The sequence below is a fragment of the Ochotona princeps genome, chromosome 9 (genome assembly GCF_030435755.1).
Source record: "Ochotona princeps isolate mOchPri1 chromosome 9, mOchPri1.hap1, whole genome shotgun sequence".
Taxonomy (NCBI): Eukaryota; Metazoa; Chordata; class Mammalia; order Lagomorpha; family Ochotonidae; genus Ochotona; species Ochotona princeps.
In genome coordinates this window covers 26548285-26557964 of record NC_080840.1, presented here as the reverse complement: position 1 = coordinate 26557964, position 9680 = coordinate 26548285, and the positions used below count along the sequence as shown (strand labels likewise).

Genomic DNA, 9680 nt, shown 5'->3' with positions numbered 1-9680 from the left:
GCTAGTAAGAGTCAGAAGTAGAATGCAAAGCATCCATTCCCGTCAAAGCACATTCTTAACCACTAAGCTAAACTAAATTCCTGTGTATTCAACGTTTTCTCCAAATGTGGTTTGGGAGAATGCTTGCTCTGCTCTGATTGTCACTTAAGCTGTTCATGACAGGGATTCTTTTTATTTGTTTGACTATCTGTATATGCTGAATGCTAAATGTGAATTGTCACTCATGCATTCCCCACAGCCCAAACATTGCATTGAGCAGTCCTAAAAGGGACTTGAGATGGGTAGAACAAAGGATGAAAGTTTCCAGAGTACTTTAAATTAAGCTAATGTAATAATGATTAGGGTCAAGTCTCGTATAAGGCAACCAAAACTGGAACCATGATGATACAAACATGTCAGGGGATGCCTCCTTCACAACCAAGTGACGCAAAGAGAAAAAAAAAAAAGACTAAGTGTTGGGTGGATGATATATTCCATTTGACTTAAATAAATGAAAGACCCATTAGTTTGAGCATACAATAAAAAAAATGAACCAACCAGGATGACTAAATTGGGGGAAACTTATTGGGTTTCAGTTTATATAAACTTCAAGGGGGAGAGAAAAGCCAAGAAAAGGGATTTTTAATGTTAAGAAAAATAGTGAGTAAAAATTTATAATTTTGTTTGATTTTACTTTCTCAATCTTGTCCAGCCCTGTCACGATCTGAAATTTCAACCCCACAGCTCAGCCACCATGTATTCTCTTTGGATCAAGAAAGCATGTAAAGAAAACAAACAGAATCACCAACATTTTGCAAAGTTGGAGGCCTCAAGTCTTCAGCAGAGTATACAGAATCAGGATTTAAGTCACTTTTGCCTTATATCATGATCAGCCACTAGATGGCAAAATTTGACATGAAACGTGAGCTTCCATAGTCAAGTTTGGTGAATCTAAAGCAGAGTTTTGTGTTTGTGTAAGCACATAATAGTACAACATGCATAAAGATATGTAATAGGGTCATTCCTAGCGTGTGCACATTACTTCTAAGAATCTCTATTAATTCATTCAAATTTGTATCCAGAGAATGAGACCCAGTTGACTATGGAGCTTAGTTCCTGAGTCCCATTTCTAATAATTTCTCTCTTCCTGACTCTGCCATCTTCCTCTAAAAAACTCAATCTCAGCCCGCTACTTAACAATGCTTTGAGTGCCAACCAGCAGTTGTCCTGGGCCCTTATTAATGATATTGTCTGTCACCATCCTCATTCCTCTCTGTCTCCTTTCAGAATCCTTCCTGTTTATCACTGGGTAACCGTAGGTACATATTTGCTTGAACAGAGCCCTATTGTGATCATTTATTTTAAACAGAGTATACTGCTAATCTAATGAACCCATCTCTAAGCAGTGAACTGAGCAGATTAATTTTAGGTCCTAGTCTGAGCCAAAATGAGTCCCATAATATTCAAGGAACTTTTTTTAACTTAAAAAATGGTTGTGTGGTTGATTTTGTGTGCCAAATTCAGTAAGTTGAGGGATACCCAAAGGGGTGGTTAAGACTTTAGTCCTGGGTGTGTCTGTGCAGGACCTTATGTCATTGCTTGAGTCATCAACTGAGTAAGATCAGACCTAGCCATCCTTCAGACTAGTGAGGGACTGGACAGAACACAAGTTCACTCACTTCTATGGCTGGACCCTCGTCTATCTTCTGTCTCTCAGGTGGGAGCTCCTGACCGTCAGAGCTCCGGTCTTGAACTGGACTTTTGCATCGTTCTCTCCCTTGGTGCTTGGGTCTTTGAACATAGAATGGTTTCTATCACTGGTTTTCCTTGCTTTCCTTTTTTCACAAAGTAGATGGTGACCCTTGTAATCACCTAAGCTGACTCCACAATAAAGCTCCTCTGACATTGCATGTGTTTCTTAGAACTGTAATACAGCAGGCCACATAAATGATAAAGAGATGAATGTCAAATTGAGTTAAGCTGCTTATTCCAAGTTTCTCATCAACAATTACTAAAAATAGAACCAGACACTCCTTACACCTGATTTGACATTCCACTTAGTCAGTAGTATCTTTCTTTGATCATAAAATGAAAAAAGAGAGGACCTTTTAAAGAGAGAGAATCCTGCCAAAAGCAGAGCTTTTCCAAGTTCTATCAGTAAAAACAGTAACAGAAAAAAAAAAATTCTGCCATGCTCTCCAATGTTCTGGACTTCATCATTTCTACACTCTACCACCTGAGCACAAATTGAATCACTAGAAGCTTTTGTTACAGATGAGCAAAGTGAAGGGGAACTGGTAATTCCCCAAAGCAGATGGGTTTTTGTGAAACTTCCATGCAGTATTTAGAGACCAGGTATCGCTGTGTCCACAGGCCTCTTACAAAAAGATGAAGTAGCCAAGCAATCTTCTGCACAAAATTTATCCAGACCAAATTTCTGCAGTTTAAGTGAACCTCACTTCCTCTTTGCCTGGCACATAACAGATGCTCAATAGTTATAGAGAGGATAGTGGAAAGAAAGAAAAAAATAGGTCAAAATGGGAGTTAGATGAGAGAAGAAACTGTTATTAAGAACATATGAGGGGCAGGATGTCAGCTCAGAGGGCAATTTACCATTTGGGATGCTTGGATCATGTATTGGAGTAACTAAGTTCCAATCCCTGCCCACTGGTAACCCAATAGACAATGTCTTAAGTACTTGAGTCTGTGCTTCCACATGAACACTCAAGGGTTCCTGGCTCTTGGTTTTAGCTTGGCTTGGCCTGTCTGTTTCAAGCTTTTGGGGGAGTGTATTAGAAGTTGGAAGACCTCTCTATGAATCTCTGTCTCTGTACCTCTATCAATTTCTCCTTCTCTATCAAATAAATGCAGATAAACAATTTTTAAGGCAATCGTATTGATTTAGTTCTCATCCACATGGATGAGATTTTCCAAAGTGGTGGCAGGTACATCAGTAACTGACACATAGAGTTTATTTGGTGAATCTTCATCCTCATTACATTTTTCTGGACAATCTCATGTGAATATGGGATGGGACATTCCTTATTCCTTTGGCCCAAATTGCTTTGTGGAGCCTGATATCAACGTGCACATCTGGAGTTCCCATCTCTTTGATGGCAAACTTCCAGATCTCTTGGAGTACCCAAGAAACCTGCCTCTGGAACTCCACTCCGTGGATGCTCTGATGAATGTTAATGGTTTACTTCTGCATCACCACCTCATTGATGGCAGAATGGCCACTTTTCTTCCTTCCCTTTTTTGCAAGAGCCATCTCCTAGGGCCAAACAAATTAAAAACAAAACAACAAAAAGAGAGAAATACCTGTAAAATCACCAAGAAGCATCATTCATTTGCTCAGATGAGATGAACAAATGTTAATTCTCTTCTCAATATAATCTGTTGTAAGGTTATCCATTATGCAAAATATTCCTGAGGCATTTCTTCTCTAGACTGAACAATTCCAGATCTCAAAACTTTGTTTCTAAACTTTCATTATTTCCTGTTGTTCTTATCTATACCAGTTTTGATTATTGTTAAAGTTTAAATCATGTAAGGTTATTTTCAATTGTTTTTCATTTTCCTTTTCAGTATTATCCTTTTCAGGAAGTGATTATATATTGAAGAGGAAAAAATAAAGGAAAATCCATATTTTGAAATCCAAGGAGTGCCTAGCGCAATAACATAGCAGCTAAAGTCCTTCCCTTGCATGTGCTGGGATCCCATACGGATGCCGGTTCTAATCCCGGCAGCCCTGCTTTCCATCCAGCTCACTGGTTGTAGCCTAGGAAAGCAATAGAGTTCACCCCAAGGCCTTGGCACCCTGCACACATGTGTGAGACCCTGAAGAGGCTCCTGGCTCCTGGCTTCAAATTGGCTTAGCTCCAGTCGTTGCGGCCACTTAGTGAATCATCATATGGAATATCTTCCTCTCTGTCTCTCCTCCTCTCTGTATATCTGACTTTGCAATAAAAATAAATAAATCTTAAAAAAAGATTCAGACCTGATGGGGTATAAAATTGGGAATTTACATTAAAAAAAATCCAAAGAATAGTAAAAAAAATTCCCTGGAAATGTGTATTAAGGAAAAAACTATGCACTAATTTCAAAATTTTTGCACCAAAATTAACTTTTAATTCAATTTTTATGAAGTCTTTTATAATGCCCTCATCTCGCAAAAGGCAGAAAATTGAAAAACCTGCATGTAAAATTACATGTAAGTTATAAAAAATTTGCATGCAAATGCAAACCAATTTTAGCAGCAATTAGGTGTTTTGAAATAATGTAATAGATTATTATCAAGTCCAAACTTTTTTTCAACACACATACATATACATACACACCCTCACATACACACATATCTTCCTATGGTAGGAAGATGATTATGATATCAAATGGAATACAATATCAAAATACCTTGCCCTAAGCTCACAAAATTCAGCAATGTAAGAACTCAGAAAAACAATTGACAAGGTTTGTTTTGGACAGGTGAGTAAAGTTGAAATGTTTTCCTGTTTTGAAGTCAGCTGTCCTTGACCCTCTGCCAGGATCACCTTGCAGAATGACATCAGCAGCACTTCCCGGAGCTGCTGACTGCTGGACTCCATCTACTTTCAGTCCTGCCCATCAGAGTTTCAGGGGTGAGGACTTGAAAATCGGTACACCCCCCCAGATAGTTCTGGTCATTATTTCAGTTCCCAGGGTTACTCATGTCAGCTTTAACTTTGTGGATCTGCCTTTTTGTCTCCTTTTGTCTTTCAAAATCCAAAGATTTAAATGGATATTTAAACATGGATAATTAAAATGTGCAAGTAGTGCCTTTCCCAACTGAAAATCAAACCCTGCATCTATTTCATCAGTGATTATTGTGTAGACAGAATTCACTTGTGTTTCTAGGAACCTACAATGTGCTTTGATCTTCCAGGGACTGACTTTATCTTTGGATGTTGATGTAAGACAAATCCTACAATCTCTTTCATAATTCATTGACTTGGCCAAGTATCAAATTTGTACCTCACATCTCACTGTTTAATTTCTCCCTAATGGTGAAATCTAATGTAAGACATTTGTCCTTTTGGGTAATATGGGAATATTTATTTCCATTGTCAGATGTTTGAAAGGAAGGGAAAAGAATTCTGAGTGCCAAATGCTGAGTCAGTGGTCTGAGTGAAGGAATGGCGTGCCAAGAAGAAGGCTTACAATTCCTTTAGTTGTTAGCACTCATGTCAACCCAGGTTACATATGACTAGCCGTAAAAACTTGGAATCATGTGACAAATTATAATGTGCACAAATATCAGCAAGCTATTCTCTAAAATAAACTTGCTTTAGCAACTTTTTCATCATTCTTAAAGACATTTTTCCTCATCAAAATAAGCGACTGTATTTTTAAAGTCCCTTGACTATGGATTGCTAAAGACACCTCTGCGATAGCCTTCCTGGAGTTCATTGGCTTTTTTTATATTCCATAAAAGGTTTGGTATTTGTTTTTCATAGATACATACTTCATCGAGAACTTTAAGATGCATTTGATTCTCATGGCAGCTTATATAGTGAAAAGGAACATATACATGTCAATTCAATTAAAACTTAATGTTACTAACCATCAGTGTAAATTTTGTCACAAATGAAATTTAAAGGATGGAAAATTAGTGTTGCTATTAATTGAAATTAGCATAGAAATGTGTTTTATCGTGTATATATTGGACGAAAGAGAAATCTATGAAAAGTCTAAGCTGCATGAATTATATTTCTTTACATTGAGTGTGATAAAAAAATAGGTTTCAGATTTCCAAGTTAATGTTATAATTTCTTGTCATTAACTCATCATATTGGGCCAATTTGGCCATCAGTACATTGAGTGTACCAGTGTGCCCAATACTGTCCATTTATGCCTCTGGCTATAGCACACCAAAAGTGCCCACATTGAACAATAAATTATATGATCTTCCAAATACAAATTCCTGGACCACAATTTCACCAATATGACATGATAAAATTTGCCTATTTATAACTCATAGACCCAGTAAAAAAAATCTCAGAGTTAAATATCATCTTATTGAATATTTGCACTATTCTTATGGGAGTGCTAAACTGTGGGTAAAGAAGATACAAGAATGTCAGGTTACATAGATACAAACATTTTTTTTAACCCCCAAATAGGTTGTATTGTTTGGAACTAGAATATATTCCTCCTTCTCAAAAGCAAAGCTAGAAAATATTACCAACGTACAATATTAACTCCAAATTCATTTAGGGGTCTATCTAGCCAGAAATGGGGAGGGAATAGAAAGGAACAGGCTCCAGAGAAGGGGTACAGGCAGAGCTATGCTCTCAGGAAAGCGTGAACCAATCATGGGGGAGGCCAGAGATGGACAACCCAGGCACACTCGGGCTCTGCTACAGGAAGAGGCCTTTGATTTCTTGACAGGCTAATGATACAGCACAGGCTAATCCCTCTTGGGAATCATAACCAGATGTGTTTCAGAGTGTTGGACCTAAACCCCTTCTGAGATATGATTGATATGTTTACTCGAAATGTCAAAGAAGATAATGGAGTCGCGACTTCCAGCCCTCCACCTCGACCCAAGGCCCACCTCCTTCTCGGTTCCTCTCACAGTGGGTCAAAGGCATCTCTCCAACAGGAGAACTCAGGAAACTAGAGTAATACTTTCAGAAGTCAGTCCCTGAAAGGGTAGGAATCTTTCACGTTTCTTACAGGGTTTGCTCACGTGTGGCCCCCCGCTGCTGCCCTGTAGTGGAGTCCCTCCTCTTGCGGCATCTATTCCGTCCAATCAGAATAAAGCACAGTGACCTTGAGAGAGCCTCACCCTGTCAGAGACACCGCACCCTCCGTGTGTACTTGCGAGGGATATTTATCAACGTGATGCATTTAGATCCAGGAACACTTACATTATCCTAACTCCAAAATGGAGATTACTGTCAGGATGGTTCATGTGGCTTCCCATGTCCAATCTCTGCTATGGCTTTATTTCATTGCAGTTTGCCTCCCTTGAAAAGAGAACTACTGAACTTCGCAGAGATTCCGATTGTGTTTTACCATCCTAAATGGTCTTATTTAATCAAAAATAAACTGACCCTAATAGCTAAAGTTATAAATTGAGAGCTGAATTTCCTGGGATGTGCTATACCTGTTACACTGAAAACTGACGCCACTCCTTTCTCCAGCCTGCCTCCAGCAGCGTCCTTTCCCAGGCACGCACTGTGGCAGTATTGATTTAGCTGCACTGCGAAGATCACTGCATAGATCCAAAAACCATTTTAACCAATTCCAATACTACAACAATCCTGGAAGCAGGAAGAATTAGGGCTTTTCCACCAAAATAAATTCTGTTGTGTTTGTTTATTCACAGATGATTAAAATAACATTCTGTACCTGCCTCTCAAATCTATACCATTAATGTGATCAAAACAAACACATTCTCTTCAAACTCGTAGAAAATACAATCTCAGGCCTGTGATGAGGACGGGGCAGCACTTGTGGGAAGGTGACACACCTTGCTAGTATGATACTCCTGTTGAAAATAACTGTTTTCCATTCTAATTTGCAATCAAGAATTCAAATGTGATGTTCTTAAAGTGGTTTATTAACTGATATATTAGCGTTTTGTTAAACTGTGCTTTTAAAAAATATATTTATTTATTTTTTATTGGAAAGTCAGATATACAGAGAGGAGGAGAGACAAAGAGGAAGATCTTCCATCCCATGGTTCACTCCCCAAGCAGCCGCAACAGCCGGAGCCAAACCAATCCAAAGCCAGGAGACAGGAGCTTCCTCCGGGTCTCCCACGCGGGTGCAGGGTCCAAAGGCCGTGGTCCGTCCTCGACTGCTTTCCCAGGCCACAAGCAGGGAGCTGGATGGGAAGTGGGGCTGCTGGGATTAGAACCGGCCCCATATGGGATCCTGGGTGTGCAAGGTGAGGACTTTAACCACTACGCTGTTGTGCCAGGCCTTAAAATGTGCTTTTTAATATTTCCATTGAACATGTCATAGGTACCTCAAATTAAAACCATTTTGTTCTTTCTGGGTACTCCTAACTCCCCCATATCTGCTCCTCTCACACTGTTCCTTCTTTAAGCAAAGATTCTATAGCCTGCCCAGGCACTCAAGTAGAAACCCTTAAGTAATCATCAACTTCTGTGTCATAATTAATAAAGATTGATGAGTTAAAGAACTGTATTTCTTACGTACCACCAGGAAGACGAATCCTCACTGGCTTGAACCAGTAATTATCCCTCTTTTTGTACCTTAGGCAAGACACTTAACATTTCAAAATGCCTGTTGCCACATCAATAAATTCAAAGATAGGGACTCTATGAAGTATATAATGGACACTATGGGACTAATGGGAAGTGAAGATACATTGCAGGAGGCAACTCTATTCATAAACAAAAAGAGAAGTCCCAGTGGAGCAAATGCATATTTCTCAACACTATGATACCTTTGTCTATACCTGTGATGGCCATGGTGCACTTAAATAGCAGATTGTTACACTTGTAACTGTTACCACAGGACTATACTGCTGAGATAATGACAGAAATGGTAGGAGGAGAAGATGGGCGAGAGAGAAAAGGGAGAGGAAGGTGAGAATCCCTATACCTACAAAACTATATCATGGAAAATAATAAAAATAATTTAAAAAATAGTTCCAAGGTTCTCCACTGCAACATTGCAACCACATTCACGTAATGATATCTTGACAAGTAGAAGATAATCAATGGCTTAGCAATGCTTTCTACATGCGTGGGTTTGTTTCGTATTCTGCATACTTTCCAAAAACGTCCTGTGTTTGATTCCATGGCAGTGCTTAGCATTCTCAAACACTGTTTTCTGCTTATTAACCATCCTCCAGATACACACTGTGATTTCTCAAAATCACGATCCACACGTGTAGACTATGGCCTTTATTGCTTTAGCTTTCCAATTGCATGTAAGTCCTGTATTGTAGAACATCAAAGAATCTAATTCATTGTTCTTGGGCACTCTAGACTAAGCTGTCCTCACTCCTGCTAGGATGCCCAAAAAAATCCTCCTCAGTTACTTTGCCTTCAGCCCCTTGCCTTCTTCCATCTTCCAGAGCAGTCACGTGACCTTCCCAGACCCTTCTGTTGCACATTCCACTTCACTGATGTCACATGTGCCTGCTGCCTACCTTTAAAGCCCCAACTGGTGCTTCTCTGTGGTGCCAGACACAGTAACCTCACAGTAACCTCTCTTCAGCTACTCTTCTCTGTCTCAGGGCCTTTCATCATGTTGTCCTCTCTAATTCCGAAGGAATTACCTTCCAGAAAAATCATAAGATATCCTGAGTCAACCATAGTTGTTTTTCTAAAAGAGATACAAAGCTTATATTTTGCACTTCAGGAGTATATCTGTTTATAGTTACATAAATGAAATGTCTAGCATTTTTTTCAAGTGTGAATTGTATTTATCATCCACTTATGCTGTAGTGTAACTACTCCTGGGGGTTATACATAAGAATGTATACATCAAGATGTATTAAGCTTTCATTATAAATATATGGAGATCATGATTAGTCACGAAGAATACCCAAAGGTTGTCTCTTAAGTCAGTATTCTTTTTTTAAAAAAATAACAGACTGTCCTTCTCGTTCTATATTCATCTCAGAAAATCATAAAATGCTTCCAAAACCAATCTGTAGAGCACAGTACTACTTTACTACC

At 39.0% G+C, this 9680-nt stretch overlaps 1 pseudogene; it reads right to left on the bottom strand.

Annotated features, from left to right (window-relative positions):
• Positions 1-2880: 2880 nt before the first annotated feature.
• Positions 2881-3250, bottom strand: LOC101531794 (large ribosomal subunit protein eL31-like; annotated as a pseudogene).
• Positions 3251-9680: the final 6430 nt, after the last annotated feature.